At 47.6% G+C, this 21489-nt stretch overlaps 1 protein-coding gene across 5 annotated transcripts in view; it reads left to right on the top strand.

Moving 5' to 3' along the window:
* The window catches only part of EPHA10 (EPH receptor A10), a 117317-nt gene that overhangs the window by 19859 nt on the left and 75969 nt on the right, over positions 1–21489 (top strand). The gene's annotated exons all lie outside the window — the stretch shown is intronic.

Raw genomic sequence — 21489 nt, 5'->3', positions numbered from 1 at the left:
GTTCAAACAATTTCAAGGGCAGGATGCTGAGAGTGGCGTTATCTGTGCAAATACTAGGAAGTTCTTGTGCACCTTTTTGTCACGGACTAGTCAAGTGTCCCCTGTTGGGCACTGTCCAGGTTGCTGTGAGGGGAACCAATTGCCAGATCCTGAGTGCTTGAGGCCTAACCAGTTCATGTACTGCCCTTAGTCTGGGGTCCCAGCACGCAGATCCTCTGTCTAGCTACCCCTCTTGAGAGCTGAGGCCTCCATGTCCAACGGTCCAGCCCCTGTGATCAGTGCCGACTTCCCCTCCCACTGTACTCCCTCATAGCTTAAACACACCCTGTTCCAGAGCTCCGTCTGTGTGAGCATGCTGGTCCCACAGGCTAACATTTCAAGGGCCTGAGACTAGTGTAATACAATGCACATACAGCCTTTGCACAGGAATCTAACATGATTGCTCTTAATCGTACAAGATATACACAGAGCTAGACAAAAATAATAAACTTTTCATGCATTTGCCTTAGTTTCCTCCCTACTCCAGAGCATTCTTTGGGTTGGGGTCAGTCTTCCCTGTGGACCTCCAGGGTCCTTCTATAGCTGGTTTGTCTTCCCAATCATGGCACACCTCTCTCTTTCTCTGTCTCTTTCTGTCCAGGTCAGCTTGTGTTGACTTTGATTGGTCCCACATCTAAACTATGGATGGGACAAGCAAGCCATATGAGCAAAGTTTGAAGGAACTGGTTATATTTAGTTTGGAAAAGAGGAGATTGAGGGGGAACATGATAGCGGTCTTCAGCTACTTGAAAGGCTGCCATGAAAAGATGGAGAAAAGTTGTTCTCTTGCCACAGAGAACAGGACAAGAGGCAATGGGCTCAAACAACAGCATGGCAGATTTAGATTAAAGCTCAGGAAAAACTTCCTAACTGTAAAACCAGTAGGACAATGGAACGGACGCCTTGGGAGCTGGTGGAAGCTCCTTCACTGGAGGTTTTTTCAAAAGGAGGCTGGCTAGCATCTGTCTTGGATGGATTAGACACGACAAATCCTGTATCGTGGCCGGGGGGGTTAGACTAGATGACCCTTGTGGTCCCTTCTAACCCTGTGAGTCTATGATTCTAAAACGGAGGTTATCTCGGTGACTGTCAGGGTAACTTTATTTTTAAGATTGCAGTGGCTCTGTGGCTATTGCCAAAATGCAGATTGGGTGAAACCCCTGCTACCCTCTGCTTCTGGAAGGCCATGCAAGGCTGCCGAAAACTCACTCCGTGAAGAGGCAAGAGGCGAAAGGACGTAAATATGTCCTAAAGTGCTAACATTTCTCTGTGGTAGAAATGCACCCGTGTGGTAGAGTGAGCTCTGCCTAAGGACAACAGTTCAGTTGTCAAATGAATACTTGGCGCCATGCAAACCTTAAATTCCCTTTACAGGATGCCGTGTGCCGGCCGTCTCTGCTCCTCCCCGGGAAGGCGGGAAAGCCTTTAATGGTGCTCTTGGTAGTAGTGATTCACTTAATGCCCTCTTTAGGAAGACCATAATAAAACTATTGAATTGCAATCTTGGTATTGTTCATTGCTTCAGTGCTTGCGTGGCAGCTTGCCATGCTCTTCCCATCTGTTTGGAGTGGGGAATTTACATAGCGACTCCCAGAAGGCTCTTACTAATGTTTCAGGTTTCTCTGTGTTGAGTTTAAATAATTCATATTCTCTTAGGAAAAATATTTGAAGTAATTTAATGGACATAATTAAGTTTTTTTCCCCCCCATTCACAGAAAGCAGGTCATTAGTCACTGTGTGGAGCTGCATCTGATGTCTGGTCAAATGTCAAAATAATTTTGAAAAGTGGAAATTTCTTTAAACCTTGCATTAGCCTAGTGCTAAGTGAATAATGTTAAAGATTTATGATGAAAGCATCCAAGGCCGCAGGAATTCTTCGACAAGGACAAAAAAATTAGCTTCACTTGAAGGCAAACAACAATGGCTTTTTGTGGTTGTTAAAATTGACTGGCTGTGCAGCAAATCTGACTTCAGTGCTTTGCTCCTAAGATCTGTTCTGAGAAGGGCCCTACTCCAGGTTAAAGTTTTCCAGGGCCTCCTTCCCAGTGAAACTGTGACTCTGACCTCTGACAGCAGTGCTTTTGCCTACCAGTGAGGGAGAGAATCCAGTGGAGGCTTGGGGAACTTCACGGATGGCAAACATAAGTGAGGGAGAAGCAATTCCAGCCCATGTGATTGCGGGCCAGCTCAAGGGAACAGCAGCTCTGACTTGGGATAGTGGGAGCTGCTTGGACCTGCAGCAGAAGTTCTTTCCCAGTATATCATGATGGTTGCAAGCCACCTTGCTGATGTGTGGGCTGTGGGTGAAGGCCAGCGTCTAGGGGAGAGTGTGTGCAATGCTGTCTCTCACACACTGAGCTGGTCTGCCAGAGCATTTGCCGTGGTCTTTTCTCTCCCCCAAGGAGAGGGCATCATGCAACCTTGCTGGGCTATTCTGCTCCTCTGTCTGTTGAACACCCCCTCCCTTTCCCTCTGGGGCCATGTCTGAAACATGTGGCTTGACTGATTTGTGATGAATTGCTCTGAGGCTCCATTTGTCTGCGGGTGTCACTGCCTGATTTCGTGCGGGGGGCTGTGAGCAGGGCCCTTATTTCATGAGGTGACAGGGATAGAATCCTAATCTTAATGGGCTTCTCTCGTTCATTCTTTGTTGGCAGCCAGAAGTACCTGTTCTTTTGTTCAAGGACAGCTCCCAGTTAAACTGGGATAAGCTCGGGGCAGACCATTTGTCTGGTGTAATGGGGGCCTGGCAGTTCGGAGGCCTGGCTCTTTGCCTAGGGTTACCATATTTCAGCAAGCAAAAAAGAGGACGGGAGGAGCCCCGCCCTAGCCCCTCCCACTTCCCGCCCCCCCAGAACCCCCAACCCTCCCCCCGTTCCTTGTCCCCTGACTGCCCCCTCCTGGGACCCCTGCCCCTAACTGCCCCCCAGGACTCCACTCCCTATCTAAGCCTCCCTGCCTCTTGTCCCCTGACTGCCCCAACCCTTATCCACACCCCCACCCCCAGACAGACCCCTGGGACTCCCACGCCCCATCCAACCACTCCCCACCCCCTGACAGCCCCCCCCCCAGAACTCCCAACCCATCTAAACCCCTCTGCTCCCTGTCCCCTGACTGCTCCGATCCCTCTCCGCACTCCTGCCCCCTGACAGCCCCCCCCAGAACTCCCAACCCATCTAAACCCCTCTGCTCCCTGTCCCCTGACTGCTCCGATCCATCTCCCCACCCCTGCCCCCTGACAGCCCCCCCCAGAACTCCCAACCCATCTAAACCCCTCTGCTCCCTGTCCCCTGACTGCTCCGATCCATCTCCCCACCCCTGCCCCCTGACAGCTCCCCCCCAGAACTCCCAGTCCCCCACCCCCCCACTCCTTGTCCCCTGACTGCCCCCTCCTGGGACCCCTGCTCCTAACTGCCCTCCAGAACCCCACCCCCTACCTAAGACTCCCTGTTCCTTGTCCCCTGACTGCCCCCTCCTGGGACCCCTGCTCCTAACTGCCCTCCAGAACCCCACCCCCTACCTGTACCCTGATTGCCCAAAACTTTCTCCACTCCCCCCCAAAAGCCCCCCCCCGTTTCTTGACTGCCCCCTCCAGAACCTCCCTGCCCCTTCTCCTGCCCCCCTTACCCTGCTGCTCAGAACAGGGTGTTGGGCTCTGTGCAGCCGAGCCGGACACGTGGCTGAGCTCCCCAGCACAACAAAACCCGGTCCCTGGCCCTGCACAGTGCTGCTGGACCGGGCTGCAGGGGAGAGCTGCCGGCTCAGAATGCAGGGCGGATCCGGCTCCTCTACAGCTGCTCCGGAGTCCAGCCCGGGACTTTCCTGCAGCCCTCCCAGCCGCTCGCTCTGCTCTGCCGGGGGAGGGGGGAAATCCCGGACATTGTGAGTGCTTTACAAATTCCCCCCGGACGGACGCTATTTTTAGCACAAAAAGGAGGACATGTCCAGGTAAATCCGGACGAATGGTAACCCTATCTTTGCCAGGCTTTTCCTCATGTTACGCTTCAGAGCTCCCTGGCCTCTGTCTGTTTATCCTTCCAGACCTTCTTTGACACCCTTCTGGCTGCACCTCATGTTTGGAATTTGCTGGGCAGTAGCAGCATGTGCAGGACCAGCAGTCACCTGGCATCACGTCTGCAGTGAGCTACCCAGGGCTGGGAACTCTCTGAACGCGGGGGGGTGGTGCCAAGCGTGAGAGGGAGACCTGCACCCGCAGTAAGATACTGCAGGATCCAGCAGACTGGCCAGCTGTAATTGTGACCTGTCTGGGGGCTCTGCAGTAAGGGGACGCCATGCCACGAGAGCACCTCAGGCAGGAGGCCTTAAATGCACCTGGAACATGGCTGCTGCGGGCACAGTTGTGCACTTGCTTGGCCCCCGGCAGTGGGTTACAGAGGTGGCAGTGAGCTGGGTCCGAGCCAGTGCTGCCCCATGGAGAGGTCAGCAGGAGTCAGCTTCTTGTGGCCTTCCAGCTGCTCTTCCCACGAGGGCTGCCAGTCACTAGGAATGGAGCTACCTGGTGATAAAAAGCCATGGGGTGCCAGACCCAATCCAGCCCTGCTGGCCTGGCATTGCACCTACTAGGTTTGCGCCACAGCTCAGAGAGCCGAGAAGTAATGCAAGTTTGGATCTGGCCCAGGTCTTTTAAAACATGTGGAAACGACCTTGCAGCAGGGCCGGGGCTCAGACAGAGCAATGAAATGTTTGGAGCAGCATTGCTGGAGTTAACATCTTCTCCGTATTCAGCCTTAAAGAGGGGTGCTGAGCAAAGCAGTGTCTGTCTGATCCCCAGCCTCTGCTCCTCTCCCCCTACATAAGCCAGGCCCTAATGTTTCTTCTCATTACTCCCTCTTCCAAATGTTTCCTGCCTGCCCCGGTTCTGATGCGGCTAACAGAGAGTGCGCCTACACTGTGCCGTGCAAGGAGAGTGCCGAATTAGGCATTGATTGCAATGAGGAAATGATAAAGTAACTAAAGCTGGATGCATCTGAACGTGTGGGTTGCCCTTTGCAGATGAAAACACCAGGGCTGAGTCTTTCTCCCTTACCAGTGGCACTGGCCCTGCTCTGACTGGCCTTTAAAGATGAGCCCTTGAAGACAAGACACAAGCTGGCTCCTGAGTTAACTCCAGACCCAGATAGCTGCCAAGCCAGGAGCCTTTCCCAATAAATTAATTTTTCATTTGAAAAATCTGCCCCATTCTCCAGCTCACAGTAAAAGTGAAGAGCGGATTCTAGTGTTTGCGATTTGTAATTGGCTGGGTGCACAGAGCCCATGGACAGGTGTGTTTGATTAACTCTAAATAGGGAGGAAAAAATAAATTAAATGGTGGCAGGGAATGAGAATCATGCGAATAGTCATTCCCTCCCCCACCCCCCCCCCTCCACCCAGCCTCCCTGACAATAGCATCCTCTGTGGTTCTCCTTGGCAACCTCTAAACCTGAGCTACAATGACCCTGTTTACAAGCATGACACACTACATCCAGATCCGAGTCCTGTGAACCAAATGAGCGCTGGGGTCTGTAGGGAGTGTATCAAGCCTTCTGGTCAGTTTTATTTCCTGCCTTGCTGATCAGTACCTCTTTAGTTGGGTGCTATGAGATTGGGCGTTAAAGCTGGCATCTCTGCAAAGCAGAAGGGATGGGGATCGACACAATGAGAGTTGGATAAAATAAGCAAGGCGGAGTCATGGACTTTGGGTGGAGAGGATGCAGAGCTTAAACTTGATGTGGTGGAGAAGAAAGCTCCTTTAAGACGCTTTTCTCAGTGGGGAGCAAATGGATTTCTGTGTCTTCTTGAATTTGCAAGGCTGGGCTCTAATTAGATTATAAATCTCTAGTATTCTAGTGATTAAAGTACTGAAGTCATCATTGTGCTGAGGGAATATTCATGTTTTAGCACACTAATCAGCAGAGATTTAAAAAAGGACTAATAGGATTTCTAGCACACACTGATCACTGCTGCAATAAATCCAAATAGTTCATCTTTCTATACAGCTCCTTTCATCCTAAAGGATCCCAAGGCAGGTGACAAACTTTGTATGTGTTCTCATCTATTATAAATCACTTCACCAGTCACTGAAATCAGCCACCTCTAGCGTAGAATGAGGTAGCTGTTGACTATCTTATCAAATACGATGAAGTTCTGTCACTAAATACATTTGAAACACTCTTCTTGTTTAGCGTATGTCTGTAGCCAGATGCTGCTCTGTGCTTGTCTTTGTTTTGAAATCTAGCTCCAGTGATCACATAGTGAGTGAATTAAGTCTTATTACACTGCAGCTGATCAGACCTGTCCACTCCTGCCTTTTTCCTGACAGGGTCCTCAGCAGCTGTGTCCTTTTACCCTTAATGTCATGAGACACATGCGTTGGTCCCCTACGTATAATTTACTTTCCGGTGTATGCAATATCTTTTGTGTAACTGAAGCCCTAATGTAGAGACTGTGCCTGACATTTGTGGTAAAGTTGTCTCTGCTTCGTCTTCTCCATCCTTCTCCTCTTTGTATCTGCAAGGAGAATTTCAACCAAGCCCAAGGTTAATATTTACCAGCCAGATTTGTTGCAAATGAGACAACTTTCATCAGAGGGTGAATTAATATGATGACCAGTTTCCAAAAATAGCTGTCAGCCACTTTTCTTTGACAGAAACGTAAATTTGCGCTGTAGCTAAGTTTTTTTTTTTCTTTTCAATTTATTTCTGCCCAGTTTTGACAGCCCTGGTGGGAGCTGGCGGCGCGTTAGTATTCTGCTGGGCTTGCAGCAGGCCCTGGAGAAATAGCCTCTTTGTATGTAGTTCTTACTTCACCTCTATCACCTGCCAGTCAGCATCTTTTCCCCCCAGGAGGCTATGATCTAATTAGCAGGCAATTCCACAGGCTTTAGGACACCTTCCTTGTGGGGATAATGGCACTGAAACCAATTTGGGGCGGGATGTGGAATCTCTACTGCTTTGTCAGGACTTTAAAAATCCTGTTAAAAAGGTGAATTTAGTGCTGGTGTAAAGGGTCAGCTTGACAGCTCGGGATGGTCTCTCGTTGCAAAACCATGCTTGGAAGTGTCCTCTGTTTGCCAGCAGCAAGGAATGGGCAACGGGATGGATCACTTAAATTGGCCTGTTCTGTTCATTCCCTCTGGGGTACCTGGCTTTGGCCACTGTGGGAAGCCAGGACGCTGGGCTGGATGAACCATTGGTCTGACCTAGTCTGGCCGCTCTTATGTTCTTGTGTGCAGAACGGGTACAGGCCTAGCAGTGGGACTGCATGCTCCTAACCCATTGATTTGCCTCCGGGTTAACCTGGCAGGACTGAGATCAGCAGAGTTCAGCCTTGTCTTGTATTTGCTGTGTTATAGGAGCCAGTGAGATGGCGAAGGGCCAGTCCACATTACAAGTCACCACAATAGATCAGTCTGGAAAGTGTGTGTGTGTAAGAGAATGTGCCAGGTTGTGAACCATTGCCGAAGGGTTAAATTATCTATAAATGCAGCAATGCTGCTTTCTCCAAGTGCCTGCCTCACTAACCCTCTTTCCCCTTCTCTATCCTTAGTACGCTGAAAGCAACGCTTAGATTGCGAGCAGTCCCCATTTACACTGTGCCTTGCTGCCCCTATAGCTCTCCTCTTCCTCCCAACGACAGGGAGTTGGATTTAGTCATTCCTGGTCCTAGGTCACTAGGTCTTTTCCTTAAGAGGTGCTGACAAGAACTCAAATTAAATCAAATCCTCAGGTGACATTAAGTAGAGAGAGATTCTTGACAGGAAGACCTAGCCTACCCTTAGAAAGCATGGCCATGACAGACCATCAGTGTTGGTTAATGATGGGAAGAGCACACACGCGGACATGAATATGGAAATAGCTTTAATATTAACATAACAAAGAAGCAAGGTGTGTACTAATTGACTGTCTGGCACTCTGCACGCTGAGATGGAAACGTGGATTTTGCTGCTGGACACCTGAAGCTGTGGTAAATTTTAATCAAACTTTCCAACAGATTTCCACTAGTGGAACATAGCCTGGGTTTAGCCCAGTGCTCAGGAACAGCACAAATGAGATGGCAATTAGAAACGAACGTGCTCACTGAAGAACATCAGGGCACCATCCCAGAGGGGTGATGGGCTAGTATTATATTGTCATAAGGGAATTCGCACTGTATTATGTATCACTTAAAAAATGCACTTGTACATAGACTCCTAGAATATCAGGGTTGGAAGGGACCTCAGGAGGTCATCTAGTCCAACCCCCTGCTCAAAGGGGGACCAATCACCAGACAGATTTTTGCCCCAGATCCCTAAATGGCCCCGTCAATGATTGAACTCACAACCCTGGGTTTAGCAGGCCAAGGCTCAAACCACTGAGCTATCCCTCCCTCAATGTCCTAAGCTTGGAGCCCTTTGTGCTCCAAAGGGCTTTTAGGGATGGGGGGCTCAGCTCGTGAGCTGCTAACCTGTTCTTGGGAGAGATTCCTCTGATTTCTTCATTTGTTTAACATATTGAATGAATTACTGTGGTACCTGCAGCCATGCTTACTACAAAGGAGCAGGCTCTGGAGACACATTCTGTCAAACGCTTGCTGGTCATGAGCTCTGTTCTGGGCTTATCCTAGTTAATGCAGAGGAGGAAAATACATAAACGCTCTCCTAACAGATCAGGGTGATGGTAACACTCAGCGCTGTGTGTGCCTGTTTTGCTGTTGAGGGACATGCGTGTCCCACAAGTCATATTGGCAACTTACTGGCCGCATCAGCTCATTATCTAAATTGTTGTTGGGGAACAGGGGTGAAGCACATTCTCCTCCCAAGTTGCTGATTAGATTTTTGAGCAGCAAGTCAGAATTGACACAGCACAGAGCACTGGAGACATTAATTCACTGTGTGAGTAATTGCAGATGTTGATTACTCACTAATATATCTACAGCAAATAATGGCCCAAATCTCTACTTACCCATGAACTTGGGCTGGGACAAAAACCTCTTAAATATGGATTTTTTTCGCTTCTCTGGTAAGACATGTTCACTTTATTCGGGGTGCAGGGGAGTCTCGTGGTTCCCCCCCTACTCTCTATTGGCCATTGACCCCCCCGCACCCTCCACTGGTGATGGAGATTCTGCACTCTACAGGAATCAATAGGTGGTAAGAGAAGCATATTCAGTGATACAGTGGGTCTCACCCTTTCACTAGTGTGGAATGTGGGGTGGAGCATAAATCACCACACTTGTTTAAGGGAGATATTCAGGTAACTCACCTAATCCCAGTTTGAAAGGTGCCCTTATAATTGAGGCCATGCAAGTCTGGGCAGGAGTAGGGGGAGCTTTAGTTTTCTTTGTTACTCTGCTCAGGTTGTGTACCTGACTGTCAATAGGCACGTTGTAGTACCTGCTGGGCTGTAATCCTGTAAAATCAGCCGTCCAACAGAGTGTGAGAGGGTCTTGTGTCCCCCATTGCCACTCACTGAAAAGTGGCTGCAACAGCAGGACTCTGCTTGACTCCTCATCTCCTTTAGAAGAGCGAACGGCTCGTCCTGCTGATGGTTCGCTCTCCAAAGACACATCGCCTTCCTGCCCTGGAGAAGAGCTGTGTAACTGTCTAGTGTTCTGTTGATCCCTGAAGCTAACGGTTTGCCCTATTGTCTTTCAAGTGTGTGCTGGGGTGTCCTTGCCTATATCTAGTGTGCTCTTCCCACAGCCCCTGTTAAGTTAGATTAATACAGTCTTACAGGAAATTCTAATAACCCAGTAAACAGGAACTTCCCCTTGCTGACCATGTCCCAGTCAATGTTCATGAAATTATTACCCTTGAGCATTCTTAGATTGTTGCATAGCAATTCCAAGACCATCACACGCACAGGCAGAAGTGCCATTCAGGAACTTCTAACTTGTTCCTGTCTAACGCAACAGCTGGAAACAAGGAGAGTCAGCACCGCTTGACCCGCCATCTCGCCAAACCCACCAGCAAGTGCCCTGTGGGAGTTCTGTCCTGTGTTGCAGTTACTTCTGAATAACAATCGATTTACATTTATCTTCTGACTCGCTGCGTCAATGGCAAAGGCCCCAGAGGGAGTGAACCTAACAGATAATGATCAAGTGATCTCTCTCCTGCCATCTCCACCCTCTGACAAACAGAGGCTAGGGACACCATTCCTTACCCATCCTGGCTAATAGCCAATAATGGACTTAACCACCATGAATTTATCCAGTTCTCTTTTAAATGCTATTACAGTCCTAGCCTTCACAACCTCCTCAGGCGAGGAGTTCCAGAGGTTGACTGTGCTCTGTGTGAAGAACTTCCTTTTATTTGTTTTAAACCCGCTGCCCATTAATTTCATTTGGTGGCCCCTAGTTCTTAGTATGGGAACAAGTAAATAACTCCTAGCTGTGTTAAATGTTTGGAAAAGGGGAGTCTGTGTGCCAGGCTCCATCTCATGCCCTGCGTGCCATCCCTCTGTGAGCAAACTGTACTTCTTCAGGAAGTCAAGATGCTCCCAATGACCCTGCTGTTTCTCCAGGTGTCTCCTGACTCTTACATTCCCTCTAGTCTTGCCCAAGCAGCTTCTGCCATGAAACTGTGATAGAAAGAGAGCTGATGTTGGGAGAGCTTCGTAATGGACAAAATGAGTCTGATGGGACAGCCAAGCAAAACTTCCTGCAGAGCTGAACATTTGTTGCCAGACTTGAGACTGCTGTGCTCAAACTGCTACAAATGTCGCACTGCTCACTCAGTTCGAGTCCCCATAGACAGGTCACCTAGCCCCAAACTCTCCCCCATTTCTCCCCCAGACACATGGGTCAGCCGCTCTTCTGAGTCCCCGCTCGTATTGTAAATGTGACGCTTCTCCCACCTGTCCCTTCTGAGAAACATTCCAACTAGTTTAAAAGGAGCCCGAGGCGGAGGGAAGGGAATGCGGGGGAGCTAGTGGGGTTGCTGGTGCAGAACTTTCACCAGTTGTGTGGATTTTTGTAGTATACACACGTTTTTCCTAAATTCTGTAGATGGGAAATGAAAGCTGTGCCCCGTGTCGGGGGAGGATTCCGGCCAGTCACATCACTCTCTCTTGCACTCCTACCAGCCTGACGCTGCTGGGCATGTTTGTTTATGTGGGAATTGCTGCATTGGCCAGAGTCCGTGGGACTGGAGGTAAAGTCATTAGCTGTTCAGGAGCTAGCAGGCTGCTTTTCCTGCTGAGAGCCTCCCAGCCGTGCTGCTGGGTGCTCTGGGGAAGGGATTAGCAAATGGGATAATTAACAACCCGCAGATATGGGGTGCGCCTTTGGAAGGCTTCCTCACTGGCTGAAACGGGCCCTGTATCTTGCAATGTGTTTTTAATTAGTAACAGTTCTGTGCCCTTTCTAGCACCTTCCACCTGAAGGGTTCCAAGGACTTTACAACCCCTAACTCAGCTAGCATCGTAGGCACTTCCCAATGAGAGACAAGGCCCAGGTCGATGTCATTCCAGTTACAAGCAAACTGTCCCAGAGAACGGTAGGTGCCACTGGTACTGGCACAGAGCTGTGCAATGGGGACAACCAACGTCGTGCTGGTTATGCAGTGGGATTCAGCAGTGGGCGGCATTGTATCTCTGCTGGGTGATTAGGCCAGGGCATGTTATTAATAGCTTGAATTGGCTGTTGAATCTAACCGTGTGCACAGTATAATTATGTTCTCTGGCAGCATGTAATTGTTGTTGGTAATGACGAGACAAGATTTACGATGGCAAAGCCTGGCTTGTTATCGGGGCTCCTCACCCATTCTTTACGTGCTCCGAACACTGAACATCCAGAGACACAAGGGGCGGGAGGGGAAGGGATAGCTTTTACTGGACCAGCTTCTGTCGGTGAGAGAGAAGATTTGAGCTTTACACAGGCAGGCTCTGTGTAGCTGGCAAGCTTGTCTCTCTCACCGACAGACGTTGGTCCAATAAAACCAATCCCGTCCCCCCTTGTCTCTCTATTAGCCTGGCACCAACCCAGCTACAGCAACACTGCACTGTACAGCTAGACTATTGCCCGAGAGTGCAAACACAGCAAGGAAACCGTCAGCCTGCCTGTGCTCTGGGTGTTTCCTTCTCTTCCTCCGGCAGTTGTTAGCGGTCCAGCTATTTCTCAGATGCTGCCATTCTGCCTCAGCCTTTGGAGAAATGCCTCTTGCTGAGCAGCCACCATCTTTGCCCAGTGACCGTCCCTTTGTCAAACGCAACAAGGAGTTTGATTTGCAAATCCCTCCCCACCGTTCCCCATCGTGATTCACCCAGCGAAGATCCTGCTGCAGCACATGCTTGGAACGGTGCTCTGCAAAGGGCAATTCAATTGGGCCCTTTCTTGCACTGATATATAAAGAAGGCCTGAAGTATCTGCTTTGGTTTTTACTGCAGAAATCTCAGGCGAGTCTTTTCTTTCCTGTATTTGGCTTCTTGAACCCTTTAGCTGAAGGGTTGGTGTGCAGAGCCCTTCATGAAAAGCTTCCCTCTGTAGGACTTCTCTACAATTCAGATTGGTTGTGGGTCAACTTGAATCTTTGTGTTAAAAGTCCACACAGTGTGTTGCAAATCTGGCTTTTTAACACGTGTTATCAGTCGAAGCGTGTGTGTATAGCTGCAGAACGAGTTATCCCGCAGCTACAACAAAAAAGCTTTAACTAAATAGGGAAACAAATCTTCTTCATGGTGTTTAATCAGGCCTTATTTACATACACAGCTGGTTGAAATTTTTTGACCAAATTTTTTTTCCTGTCAAAAAGGGGCTTTATCGAACTGTAACAAGATAATCTCACTTTGGATTCAATTGTTAGACTTTTTTCCTTCAAAAAAAAAATTGAAATGAAATTAAAATTTTGTTTCATTTTAGTTTTTGAAAACAAATAATTGGTGTGTCCCCATCTTTCTTCCTTCTTTGCCTCCCCCGCCCCATTTTGACACTGGATGCAATAAATGTATCATTAAATAATGTATCATGCCCAGGGCATATGTGGGGTTTTGTTTTATTTTATCATTTTGTAACTTTTCAAAACTTTCCCAACTTTGGAAGAATTGCAGTGTGGCAAAGTTAGGGTTTCAGTTTTCCTTTTGCTTCTCTCTAACTTGTCCAAAGCTGGGGAAGTTACAGAATGTTAATGGGGGAAGAAAGAGTGGGAGAAAACCCAACCTCTTCCTCAGGCTATGTCTACACTATGAAGTTTTTAGCGACATGTCTGGTGGTTACAGCCGTGCTGCTAAAAGGCGCACAGTGTAGCCGCTGTTTGTCGGCAGAAGAGAGCTCTTCTGCTGACAAGGAAGTTCCACCCCCAACGAGCGGCGCCTGTCATCGGCAAAACTTTTGTCTTTTGTGGGGTAGGAGGGAGGTTTTAATTATTTTTTTTTTAACAGAACAACAAAAGTTTTGTCTTTCACTTGCCAGTGTAGACGTAGCCTCATTCATTCTGTTACACTCCATGCCCAAAAGAAGAGACAAATCCAAACTTTTTTTCTATTTTGGAATACTGATTTGAAACAGCAAAATTGATTTGAATCAAAATGAAGTCTTCCTGCAAAAAAAGTCAAATTTTTGAATGAAATTTTTCATGTTGAACTCTTTCACAGGGGGACGGGGAGAGAAATCGGGTTTTCAACCAGTGCTACATGCAGGAGTTGTCCAGTATCTTAACCTTTGTTCATTTTCTGGTCATCCATGGAGACTTTTAAGACCGGTTCAACAAGACCTGAATGTCTGTTACTCTTAAAAAAGCAGCGATGCCCCCACTGTATTTGAAAGGGGGAGATTAAACCTTTCAGGCCCTGCTACCCATCATAGAGAAGCAAATAAAGACACGGTTTTCCTGCCACAGACCCTAAGATGGGGGACTCAACAAAAATGGAAGAGATGGCACAGCTGCAGGAACTGAGTTGAGCGTCAGTGCTTGCTTGACGGGTGAGAGTCTTGACACAGTGAGCGCCTCACTGAGAGGTTAGTGGGTGCTATAATCGCTCACTCCCAGAGGTCAGATGAGGATGACGTAGCGGCAAGTAAATCAGAATGCCTCCCCTCCCCTCCAGGGCCTTAAACTCAGGACTTGATTTAGTGTCTTCTGCCAGAACTGGCAGTTAAGTTTCTTCATACAGAGGAAATGCAAACATCAGCTTTATAAAAGGCAGTTGCTGGCACTGAGTGAGTTATTGGCAATGTCTTTCCCGTATTGGCACTCAAATGCGTACTGCGCTTGTGTCCTTGTAAATCCTAAGGGTTATTTGTTTGCATTGCACATCAACCATTCTCTCGCTGTCCTCAGTATTCATCCTGTACTTGAATGTCAGAATTACTGGAATGTGGAACAAATAAAACTGCACTAGAGCCAAGATGAGAGAGGCAGATGTGGGGAATCAGGAGCTGCAGAAATAGAATATATTTATTTATATACAATGTATAGGTTTTGAACACAGGTGTTTAAAGAAAGACTCCATCTTCGCTAAATAGGGAAAGTGCTTTTGTGGCATCTTTCCATGTGGCTGGGACGGTGTGCCTGACTAGTGCTTCTTTAGATGGGAAGTCTGGTGCAACATCTGTCTTTTTGTTTTGTTTGTACAGCATCTAGCAGAGTGGGGTCCTGGTCTGTGTTTGGGTTCCTCGGCACTGTGATAATACAAATAACTCAGGATAATAATACCTAACTCCTGGTGTGCTCCATGCCATGCTGGGAACAGAGGCACTTGCATTAGCCAGGTAAGAAAGCAGAATGCAAAAAGGTTGAAGACAATCTGAGCCTTAGATTTGATGGGGGGGGCCCCGTGCAGGTCAACTCCCCTCCAAACAGTCTTGGAAGTTGGGGGACTCTTCTAATAAATGCTAGCTGGTGTTATAGCCATTGGAATAGAAATAGCAACAGAAACCCAAATCTAACCTAAAGCAACAGGAAAAGACACACTTATTGTAAAAGGGCAACAGGAACAATGGGGCCTCTTTACAGAGAGACCGGCAGATGTCCAGAGCCATGCAGAAACTAAGCTGGCAAGCCAGGAGAAGCCCTCCTGTGACTGAGTGGGAGGTGAAATGGGAACGCCTAGGGAGGGTGTATTGGTTTTAGTCATAGCTCTTCCAATGGAAACCAGACAGCAGCAAGTTCCTTAGTCCAGTGTGGCCATGCACTGCATGCACATAGGGTGACCAGACAGCAAATGTGAAAAATCGGGACGGGGGGTGGGGAGTAATAGGAGCCTATATAAGAAAAAGACCCAAAAATTGGGACATCTGGTCACCCTACGCACATGACTTTCTTCCTAGTAGAGTATGTGTGATTGCCACAGCCTGGGAGAGGTCAGAGAGTGTCATGGGTACATGCAAGCCTTAAGTAATCCAAGGTATGTGTCTGATACCGCCTCCTCCCATCTGTCCATGGCTTCCAGGTACCACACGTGGTTAGGACCTGGTCCAGCAAAGCTCTTAAACATGTGTCTGACTTTAAACACAGAGGTGCTTTCCGAAACTGGGATCTTACCTGGCTGTGTCAAAGCATGGGGTGGAGGATAGTGTTGGGGGCCTTTTTAAAGGCTGTATATTTTAGTGTCACATCTTTAATTTGAAAATTCTCTAATTTTTAATGGAAACAAAATGTTTTAGTTGAAAATTAGAGAATTTTTAAATTGAATATGGGATTCTTGTAGCTCTTTAGTGCAAAAAGTCTTCTGAAGCCTCAAATCTGCTTTTTCATTTAAATTAAAGAAAGGGATCCATATGTACAGCACTTTGTTTTTTTAAATGCGTTTAGTTTTTTATACATTAGCTTAGAAACCTGAGTTTATTTTGTCTTTTGGCTGATGCCTGAGTATTATGCATAATCAACTGCATATAGTTTAAGGATTTATTTTTCTCTTGGGATTCTGGTGACTTGCACCAAACACCCAGGCTTTACTTTCATGATTTATCCAGTATCCTTCACAATATACAGCTTTGCATAATTTCCTTGGCAGATAGAATTCTGTGCATTTAAAGGGACATTCTTAATATATACATTGATTTAGTAACACTAGTAAAGGATTTTTTTTTTCGCTTAATAATAAAACCACCTGAGTCCATGTAATCTGAGAGCTTTTATATTGACTCTAACTTCCTTTTTGCTCCATGACTTTGTTTTGGCATCTTTAGCAACTTGGACAGTAAAAGCAGACAGGTCACTTTCCCGAGTCAGGTTCTGCATATTAGCATACTGTGGTAGCAGGGCTTTTGCAACCCAAGCAAAGCAACTCTTTACACTGCATTGAGAACGTCTGTCTTACTGAAGCCCTCTCTCATCTGTTTAACAACCTACAGTTTGAGTCTACCCTACCCCGTAACAGGTGCCTCTCTCTCCCACGCACACTTTCTCCTGTGCCTTCCTTATGAGAGATGTTTCTGCTGTAAATTCCTTTTTGGAGTGCTTATCGAGCTTGGGGATATTTTATTATCCTGCATAGTCTATCACTATGTTACGGTGTGTCTGACATAATTAGGGCCCTGGAAATCCCGGCAGAGCTAGACACAATGACTCTTTATTTTAGTGTAAAATACTCAGAAAATTACAAGAATCACAACTTGTTTGCAAAATTCCTGTCAAGCTTAAGGTTATAGATGTTTGGCTCCTAGATGGACATACTGATTGTTCTGCTGAGAGGCAAGGCAGGCGATAAGTATTCACTCTGAGCCGGGGGAACGCTGGAAGGCAGGTAGGTTCCAGGTTGTTATCGGGGGTAGGCTGGGGATATTCCTGTGAAATGTATGCCCTGACCTGTAACTTGGTGAATTACGTTACGAAATTGAAACAAACAGTAAACTACATTAGGCTTCTGTTGCTGTCTCTGCTTTTATGTGGCCTTGAGGAAGGCTCTACATAAAGAGAAATGTTTATAAGGTTTTTGTTCAGTAAACAAAACTGAGGATTGCACCAAATTAGGGTGACCAGATGTTCCAATTTTATAGGGACAGTCCTGATTTTTGAGTCTATTTCTTATATAGGCTCCCATTACCCACCCCCCCATCCCCGTCCTGATTTTTCACACTTGCTGTCTGGTCACCCTACACTGAATTCAAGTGAATATTTTTGCGGACTTTAAATCGTGGGATATTTCAGCGCTGCCATACTGATAACACTTGGGGTATTTAATTTTCCTTTAGATAAAATCACTGAATTTAATTTCTCCTAGTAAGAGCTTATTAATATTTCAAGAGATGCACACAATTCTGGCATCTGCACATAGTTTATTTCACTTGTGTTCTTAAAATTATTTAAGAAGGGCAAAAAATATACTGTAGTGTTGTCCTAAGAGTTTCAAAAATACTGAGAACACATTAGACTGTAGACTTTGAAAAGTATTGTTGAAAACCAGTTCTCTAACAGAAGAAAAACTACCTTTGATTTCCCTCCTGTTCCAAAGTGGCACAGTCTGAAAGATCCATTTTAACAGTAAGGTACCAAGATAACAGGAGTTTAAAAGGGAAGAGCATGACTGTCCCTTGAAGAACTGATCCACTGCTAGTATTGATCTCCCTTTCCCACAGACTTTGTCCCTCTTCCACAGGCACGGAGATTGTACAAGATTTTCTTTTCTTCCTCACAGCGGGGCTCTGTACCAGAATTGCTCACCGTCTGCAAAATATTGATGACAGTTTTTGCAATAAGACAAGGCAAGACTGCAAACCCAGCATGTATGGGGAAGACGGGAGAGCTCCTCTGTGAGACAGGTTTCAGAGCAGCAGCTGTGTTAGTCTGTATCTGCAAAAAGAACAGGAGTACTTGTGGCACCTTAGAGACTAACAAATTTATTAGAGCATAAGCTTTCGTGGGCTACAGCCCACTTCTTTGGATGCATATAGAGTGAAACATATATTGAGGATATATATATACACACATACAGAGAGCATGAACAGGTGGGAGTTGTCTTACCAACTCTGAGAAGCCAATTAAGTAAGAGAAAAAAACTTTTGACGTGATAATCAAGATAGCCCAGTACAGACAGTTTGATAAGAAGTGTGAGAATACTTACAAGGGGAGATAGATTCAATGTTCGTAATGGCTCAGCCATTCCCAGTCCTTATTCAATCCTGAGTTGATTGTATCTAGTTTGCATATCAATTCCAGCTCAGCAGTCTCTCGTTGGAGTCTGTTTTTGAAGTTTTTCTGTTGTAAGATAGCCACCCTCAGGTCTGTCATAGAATGGCCAGACAGGTTAAAGTGTTCTCCCACTGGTTTTTGAGTATTATGATTCCTGATGTCAGATTTGTGTCCATTAATTCTTTTGCGGAGAGACTGTCCGGTTTGGCCAATGTACATGGCAGAGGGGCATTGCTGGCACATGATGGCATATATCACATTGGTAGATGTGCAGGTGAACGAGCCCCTGATGGTCCCAGATCTTGGGAGACAGACCTGTCCTCGCTTACAGACAACCCCCCAATCTATGACAGACCTGAGGGTGGCTATCTTACAACAGAAAAACTTCAAAAACAGACTCCAACGAGAGACTGCTGAGCTGGAATTGATATGCAAACTAGATACAATCAACTCAGGATTGAATAAGGACTGGGAATGGCTGAGCCATTACAGACATTGAATCTATCTCCCCTTGTAAGTATTCTCACACTTCTTATCAAACTGTCTGTACTGGGCTATCTTGATTATCACTTCAAAAGTTTTTTTGTCTTACTTAATTGGCCTCTCAGAGTTGGTAAGACAACTCCCACCTGTTCATGCTCTCTGTATGTGTGTGTATATATATATATATCCTCAATATATGTTTCACTCTATATGCATCCAAAGAAGTGGGCTGTAGCCCATGAAAGCTTATGCTCTAATAAATTTGTTAGTCTCTAAGGTGCCACAAGTACTCCTGTTCTTTCTGTGAGACAGTGACAATTGTTGACTAGGCTTTTTCCCCAGCTCATGAGCTGTACCACTTACACTTTATCATAGATTCCAAGGCCAGAAGGGACCATTGTGATCATCTAGCCTGACTTCCTGTATGGGGGCAGGAGGGAAGCCCGTAGAATTTCCCTACCTGCCCTGCCCACCCTCCTCAAGGGGGTTCTCATGGTAGGTACTGGAGCAGCTTAGAAATAAGACATTCAATAACATGCCTATCTGAGCAAAGGAATTGCTCTGTAGAGATTGGTGTGTCCTTAACTAACTGAGCCCTCCTGCCGCTGCCTGTCTCTCCGCCTCTTCCTTGCAGATGCCAGGTGTCGCTTGCTTAGTTACAAGTGGGCTGGTGGTGATTCGGGAGAGCCCCTAGTACTGAACAGCAGCTCAGCTTTAATCTGAGGTGCAGGGGCAAAAGTCTGGACAGGAAACAGGAAGATTATTTTTCCTGAGCGACCTGAGTTTTCCTCTCGAACAGGCACGTGGCGGCTGTTCGATTCAAAAGGCACTCTTCAAAGGAGCTGACCCTTATTTTAAAGTAAGACCTGCTGCATTAAGTCATTGATTGATTGCAACAATTTTAAGGAACAAATACCTGATGGGTTCCCCCCCCCCCAGAAATATCAGGGAAAGGCAATTTCAAGCGGCATAAACTCCATTTAGCTCCATCAGTGCAAGCTACACTTATGGGTCAGCACTGGGCTAGCCGTACCGGGTGCGGGGCATTGATTGCTGAACAAGAGCTATTCCCTAGCGTAGACCCGGCCGGGGATTAGGAGCTGGGAAGCTAGTGGGATCTGTCAGACTTCTGAATGAGTCTGCATAGACAGCAATGACATGAAGGCTTCTCTTCCCATTTTCCTCCAAGTACGTTTCCAGTAGTGATGGCAGATGTGACTCATTGGTTTCAGCCGTCTCTCAATCAGGGTCAGTGTCCTGCGCGCTCTCCTGGTATTTCTCATCTTGGTGTAATTGGTGTGTGTCGTCCAGGAGTAAAACACACGAGATCGCAGCCCTAATGAAAATGCACTTGAGCAATCTATCTCACCTGGAATTACTTCTATCGGAAGAATAATTTTTTTCTCTTCCGAGGTAGGTGTAGAGAGTGGAACCGTTTGTTCTCGTTTAGTCAGGGGCTGGGCCAGTTTGTGTCTGGAGCAGCCAGATGGGACACTAAGCAGCAGGATCGTGTTCTGCTGTATTTAAGCTTTTTCTTGCAGTACCAGAAAATAAAAGACTTGCAAGAGCAGACCAGTGTGCTGCCCAGAAATCCGCCCCCTAGCCGGGCGTACCTGGTGTTGTGAATTGCTGTCTGAGTGCTACGACCCCAATCTGTACCTCACCAGGGGTGGGGTGGAGGGAATGGCCCTTCTGTGCACGGCCTGGCAGGGGTCGGAGCTGCATAGGACTCTGTCTGTACTTGCTGTTTGGGAGAGGCAGGGGTTGCTGCTGTTGCCCTCCACCCCGACACACATGACTGTCACGGTGCTGCCAAATTAACCTGCGGGCGTCTCGGCATCTGAGCAGCTGTCTGTCCATGCGTGTGTCCGTATTCCGGGCGCTCTCTTTATGCACTGTAGGAGGGGGGTGGAGTGGAGCCTGTGCTACCTGCTGCTAATTTGGAGCGGTCACGGTGAGCCTGCGAGAGCCCGAGCAGGGAGCAGTCAGGGCTCTGTAGGGACGACACCTCGTTCCAGTCTGACTGCAAACGGGTTCGTTCAAACCCGCCCAAAGCACCGGATGAAGCTGACGCTCTGCAGAGGCCGTGTGTGTTGGTTAATCCTCCTGCTGGCGTTCACTGCCCACAGTGCCAGGCCAGGCTTGTTCAGAAACAAGTCCAGGACCTTCCGGGGGGCGGGGGGGAGGGTCCACCAGAACTTGCTTCCTTGTGGGCAATAAAATAAATGTCTTTAGACTCCTCTGCTTTCTGCTGCATCCCAAGAGTGTGAGCACTAGCAGGGCTCTCTCTCCAGAGCGCTGACAGGTGCTCCTGCCCGCGGGCGTTTCAAACCAAGAAATTCTGCTCTGGTTATTCCAGTTCATTAGACTGGGCTTCTCCTTCCCCCCTGAAACGACTCCTTTCCTTGATCTCCTCGGCACTGCAGGTAATTGCCAGACCCCTGGTGTGGAAGGATTCAAACAGTCAGTATAGGGCGGGGATAGATGTGCTGGAGAAAGACAGTTCAAATGGAACGTGTGAGGAGGGCCAGCACACACGTGGCAATAGCATTTTACAGGTCAGCTGGCAAAGCCTCCCCCGGGGCCAGGTGACTGAAGGGAAGTGGCAGCTCGCTGGCATTTACTGCCTTTGTCAGTAACTGATACGTCTCGGTGGTAATGGAGGGAAACCCGAATGATCGACAGCTTCAGTGCGATGATCTGATGCTCACAGGGGTCACGGCTGCATTGGCCCCAGTGCTGGGACTCAGACACTCCCATCCCGGCAGTGAGCCGGCAAAGGCAAACTCCAGGTTCAGCATTCAACGTGCAGAGTTATCCAGACTGTCTGAGCTTTACTCGACCCATAGGTCGCATGTTCCATGGGCCACCTTGGCTCTCTGGCGCCGGTAAGGGGTGTGTGTGTGAGAGACACTCCCTTCCCC

Source organism: Chrysemys picta, chromosome 23 (assembly GCF_011386835.1).
Source record: "Chrysemys picta bellii isolate R12L10 chromosome 23, ASM1138683v2, whole genome shotgun sequence".
NCBI classification, from domain to species: Eukaryota; Metazoa; Chordata; order Testudines; family Emydidae; genus Chrysemys; species Chrysemys picta.
Note: the sequence above shows the minus strand (reverse complement) of the source record. Positions and strands in the feature narration are given on the sequence as shown.